General features: G+C 34.5%; 1 non-coding gene across 1 annotated transcript; it reads left to right on the top strand.

Moving 5' to 3' along the window:
• Positions 1–212: 212 nt before the first annotated feature.
• Positions 213–320, top strand: LOC112773384 (small nucleolar RNA R71). Its single transcript, XR_003187936.1, has one exon. It is a non-coding gene; the product is annotated as a small nucleolar RNA R71 (small nucleolar RNA).
• The last annotated feature ends 5,620 nt before the right edge of the window (positions 321–5,940 follow it).

Genomic DNA, 5,940 nt, shown 5'->3' with positions numbered 1-5,940 from the left:
TCAAGAACTCCCTTCTTCTGAGGCGTCCCATTACTCACAGGATTCCTCTCAGAAGTGTACATGAACTGGTTATTAGCAACCATGTCAATGAGTTCTTGAACTTCTGCAGGCGTTTTCTTTAGGTGAATGGATCCACCTGCAGAAGTATCCAATGACATCTTAGCTAATTCAGACAGACCATCATAGAATATATCCAGGATGGTCCATTCTGAAAGCATGTCAGAAGGACACTTTTTGGTCAGTTGCTTGTATCTCTCCCAAGCTTCATAGAGGGATTCACCTTCTTTCTGTTTGAAGGTTTGAACATCCACTCTAAGCTTACTAAGCTTTTGAGGAGGAAAGAACTTGGCTAAGAAAGCTGTGACCAGCTTATCCCAAGAGTTCAGGCTATCTTTGGGTTGAGAGTCCAACCACACTCTAGCTCTGTCTCTTACAGTAAAAGGGAAAAGCATGAGCCTGTAGACTTCAGGATCTACTCCATTAGTCTTAAAAGTATCACAGATCTGCAAAAATTAAGTTAAGAACTGAAAAGGATCTTCAGATGGAAGTCCATGGAACTTGCAGTTCTGTTGCATCAGAGAAACTAATTGAGGTTTCAGCTCAAAATTGTTTGCTCCAATGGTGGGGATGGAGATGCTTCTTCCATGTAAATTGGAATTAGGTGCAGTAATGTCACCAAGCATCCTCCTTGCATTATTATTATTTTTGGCTGCCATATCCTCTTCTTGTTCGAAAATTTCTGTAAGGTTATCTCTAGATTGTTGTATTTTAGCTTCTCTTAGTTTCCTCTTCAGAGTCCTTTCAGGTTCAGGGTCTGCTTCAACAAGAATGTTTTTATCCTTGCTCCTGCTCATATGAAAAAGAGGGAACAGAAAAATAATAATAATAGGGATCCTTTTTACCCAGGTATAGAGGTTCCCCTGTGTGAGTAGAAGAAGAAAAGAATGTAATGTAAAGAAGAGAAGAGGAAAAACTCGAACACAGAGAGGGAGGTAGTGTTTGAATTTTTGGATGAGAGAGAAGTGTTAGTAGATGAATAAATAAATAGAAGGAGATGAGAGAGAAAGAGAATTTTCAAAAATAAAATTTTGAAAAGAGGTTAGTGATTTTCGAAAATTAGGAATGAAATCAAGTTTAAAATTAAAAATTGAAACAATTAGTTAATTAAAAAGAATTTTTGAAAAAGAGGGAGATATTTTCGAAAATTAGAGAGAGAGAGTTAGTTAGGTAGTTTTGAAAAAGATAAGAAACAAACAAAAAGTTAGTTAGTTAGTTGAAACAAATTTGAAAATCAATTTTGAAAAGATAAGAAGATAAGAAGTTAGAGAAGATATTTTAAAATCAAATTTTTGAAAAAGATATGTTTTAAAAAGATATGATTTTGAAAAAGATAAGATAGAAAGATATTTTTGAAAAGATATGATTGAAATTAATTTTGAAAAAGATTTGATTTTTAAATCACAATTAATGACTTGATTCACAAGAAATCACAAGATATGATTCTAGAACTTCAAGTTTGAATCTTTCTTAACAAGTAAGTAACAAACTTGAAATTTTTGAATCAAAACATTAATTGTTGATGATATTTTCGAAAATTATAAGAAAAAATTAAGAAAAGATTTTTGAAAAATATTTTTAAAATTTTCGAAAATAAATAAGAAAAATGAAAAAGATTTGATTTTTGAAAAAGATTTTGAAAAAGATAAGATTTTTAAATTGAAAATTTGATTTGACTCATAAGAAACAACTAAATTTTGAAAAGTTTTGAAAAAGTCAACTCAAATTTTCGAATTTATGAGAATAAAAAGGAGAAGATATTTTTTTGATTTTTGAATTTTTAATGATGAGAGAGAAAAACATGAAAAAGACTCAATGCATGAAAATTTTGGATTAAAACAATGAATGTATGCAAGAATGCTATGAATGTCAGGATGAACACCAAGAACACTTTGAATGTCAAGATGAACATCAAGAACTTATTTTTGAAAATTTTATATGCAAAGAAAATATGCAAGACACCAAACTTAGAAATCTTTCATGTTCAGACACTATGAATGCAAAAATGCACATGAAAAACAAGAAAAGACACAAAACAAGAAAACATCAAGATCAAACAAGAAGACTTACCAAGAACAACTTGAAGATCATGAAGAACACTATGAATGCATGAATTTTCGAAAAATGCATAAAAATTTTTAGAAAAAATGCAATTGACACCAAACTTAAAAATTGACTCAAGACTCAAACAAGAAACACAAAATATTTTTTTTTATTTTTATGATTTTATGATTTTTTTGGATTTTTCAAAAATTAATGTAAAAAAGAAAAATAAGGATTCCAAAATTTTTAATATGAATTCCAGGAAACTTGTACTCTTAGTCTAAAGCTCCAATCTGAGGGTTAGGCATGGCTTAATAGCCAGCCAAGCTTTAGAAGATACAAATCAGGCATGCAACAGCTGATGTTCAAATTAACTTGCCTCTATGCTGATGGTTGGAAGCCCCTATCCAAAAGAATTAGACATGGCTTTACAGCCAGCCAGGCTCCAACATTTTTCATGAAACTCTAAAATTCATTCTTAAAAATTTAGAATAATTTTCGAAAACAGATGAGAAATTTTTGAAAGATTTTTGAAAAATTTTTGAAAATATTTTTTTTTCCAAAAAATTTTTGAAAATAAAACAAAAAGAAAATTACCTAATCTGAGCAACAAGATGAACCGTTAGTTGTCCAAACTCGAACAATCCCCGGCAACGAAATACAGAGTATCGTACTTAGGTCATCCTCGGAAGCAGAATACAGAGCCTTAGCTGCAACCACATGCCAACATCAATGGCTGTCCTTTGTGATGAAAGATTGGTGCACGAAATTGTGATCTTAGGCAACGGCGCCAAAAACTCTGTACGCACGTCTTAATAAATCGTTTTTCATTCATAACTTCAATACAACTAACCAGCAAGTGCACTGGGTCATCCAAGTAATAAAACCTTACGTGAGTAAGGGTCGATCCCACGGAGATTGTTGGTATGAAGCAAGCTATGGTCATCTTGTAAATCTCAGTCAGGCGGATAATAATTAATTATGGAGTTTTCGAAAAATGAATAATAAATAGACAGAAAATAAAGATAGAAATACTTATGTATATCATTGGTGAGAATTTCATATAAGTGTATGGAGATGCGTTCGTTCCTCTGAACCTCTGCTTTGTTGCTGTCTTCATCCAATCAGTCTTACTCCTTTCCATGGCTGGCTTTATGTAAGGACATCACCATTGTCAATGGCTACTTTTCATCCTCTCTGGAAAATAGTCCGATGCGCTGTCACTGCATGGCTAATCATCTGGAGGCATTACCGTGGTCAATGGCTGCATCCTATCCTCTTGTGAAAATGGTCCAAATGCTCTGTCACGGCACGGCTAATCATCTAAGGTTCTCGATCATACTAGAATAGGATTCACCCTCCTTTTGCATCTGTCACTACGCCCAACACTCGCGAGTTTGAAGTTCGTCACAGTCATTCAATCCCTGAATCCTACTCGGAATACCACAGACAAGGTTTAGACTTTCTGGATTCTCATGAATGCCGCCATCAATCTAGCTTATACCACGAAGATTCTGATTAAGAGATCCAAGAGATACTCATTCAATCTAAGGTAGAACGGAAGTGGTTGTCAGGCACGCGTTCGTAGGGGAATGATGATGATTGTCACATTCATCACATTCATGTTGAAGTGTGAATGAATATCTTAGAAGCGGAATAAGTTGAATTGAATAGAAAAATAGTAGTACTTTGCATTAATTCATGAGAAACAGTAGAGCTCCACACCTTAATCTATGGAGTGTAGAAACTCTACCGTTGAAAATACATAAGTGAAAGGTCCAGACATGGCCGAATGGCCAGCCCCCAAAACGTGATCAATAGATCAAAAGATGTTCCAAAGATCATAAGATGTCTAATACAATAGTAAAAAGTCCTATTTATACTAAACTAGTTACTAGGGTTTACAGAGATAAGTAATTGATGCATAAATCCACTTCCGGGGCCCACTTGGTGTGTGCTTGGGCTGAGCTTGAATGTTACACATGCAGAGGCTCTTTCTAGAGTTGAACGCCAGGTTGTAACGTGTTTCTGGCGTTCAACTCTGGTTTGTGACGTGTTTCTGGCGTTTAACTCCAGACAGCAGCGTAGAACTGGCGTTCAACGCCCTTTTACGTCATATAAACTCGGCCAAAGTATGGACTATTATATATTGCTGGAAAGCTCTGGATGTCTACTTTCCAACGCAATTGGAAGTGCGCCATTTTGAGTTCTGTAGCTCCAGAAAATCCACTTTGAGTGCAGGGAGGTCAGAATCCAACAACATCAGCAGTCCTTCTTCAACCTCTAAATCTGATTTTTGCTCAAGTCCCTCAATTTCAGCCAGAAAATACCTGAAATCACAGAAAAATACACAAACTCATAGTAAAGTCCAGAAATGTGAATTTAACATAAAAACTAATGAAAACATCCCTAAAAGTAACTAGATTCTACTAAAAATATACTAAAAATAATGCCAAAAAGCGTATAAATTATCTGCTCATCAAAGATCTTAGTATGCTATTAATTGAACCATCACCCTTTCTTATGATAATTGTTCTGCCATTCACCTTGCTACTAACCCCATATTTCATGAACGTACAAAGAATATAGAAGTGGATTGTCACATTGCTCGAAACTAACATTTGTAAGGTCTTACTCATTTGATACCAATTTCTTCTAGTAATCAACTTGCTGATTTCTTAACCAAGGCCTTGGCTCCAGGTCCTTTTACAGTGAATGTTTCCAAACTAGGTCTTTTAGACATTCATATTCCTAGTTTGAAGGAGGGTGTAACTTGAGTAATTGTAACTGCAAGTTGGTATTTAAGCTTGCCGTGATTAGCTAGGAAGTTGTTAGACTGTTGATGAATGGAAAATTGGTTAGTAAGGAATTTCACAAATGAAATCTTGTTGCAAGTATAATTTCTAAACCAACAAATAATCTTCTCATGCAAAAAATTGTTTGTCACAAGTACAAATCCCAATAAAAATAACCGAAGTATTCAAACCTCGGGTCGTCTCTCAAAGGAATTGCAGGGAAGTGTTCTTGTTATTGGTTATGAGATGTATATTTTGGGGTTTTGAATAAGAGACATGAAGGATAAATGGCAAGAAAGTAAAGGTAAACTCATGATAAAAAGATCTTGGCAAGGAACGATGGTCAAGGATCTATATCCTTGCTACTAACCACAACATGATAATTGTAAGGATTAATCCCATTAAGTCATCCTCTAACGAATAAAGGAAAGTCAAATGAGTTACACCAATCCTAATCCATAAGTCCTAACCTTCTCACTAATTAATTTAGGGAAGGCTAGAGTCAATGGACACCAATTATCAAGACTTGGACATTAGTAAATCAAGTTCACCTAAGTTACCATCCCAAGCCAAGAACACAAAAATCTACTCTAACATCCTTCCAAGCATTTTATCAAACACTTGGAAGACATAAAAGGAAACCAAAATAAGATTGCAAGAAAAGTAAATTTACAACTATCAATTGCAAGAAAATTAACAACAACAACTCAAATCAACAATAAAAGAAATCAAACATAAATTGCATTAAAGAAAAATAAGAGAAACAAAAGTGCATCAACAAGGTAAAGAATTTCAAGAAATAAAAAGCTAAACTAGGAAAGCAAGGGTAGAAGAAGAAGAAATTGTAGAGGAAAAGTAAATCAAAGCATGAGATAAACCTAGATCTAAGAAATCCTAATCTACCTCTAACCTAATTCTAGAGAGAAGAGAGAGCTTCTCTCTCTAGAAACTATATCTAAATTAAACTATGTGATCCCCCCCCCCCCGATACACGCGGAAACTTGTCTCTCAACAATTTTCCTTCGGCAAGTGTACCGAATTGTCG

Source organism: Arachis hypogaea, chromosome 18, assembly GCF_003086295.3.
Source record: "Arachis hypogaea cultivar Tifrunner chromosome 18, arahy.Tifrunner.gnm2.J5K5, whole genome shotgun sequence".
NCBI lineage: Eukaryota > Viridiplantae > Streptophyta > Magnoliopsida > Fabales > Fabaceae > Arachis > Arachis hypogaea.
The sequence above is the reverse complement of the archived record's forward strand: the minus strand, read 5'-3'. Positions and strand labels throughout refer to the sequence as shown.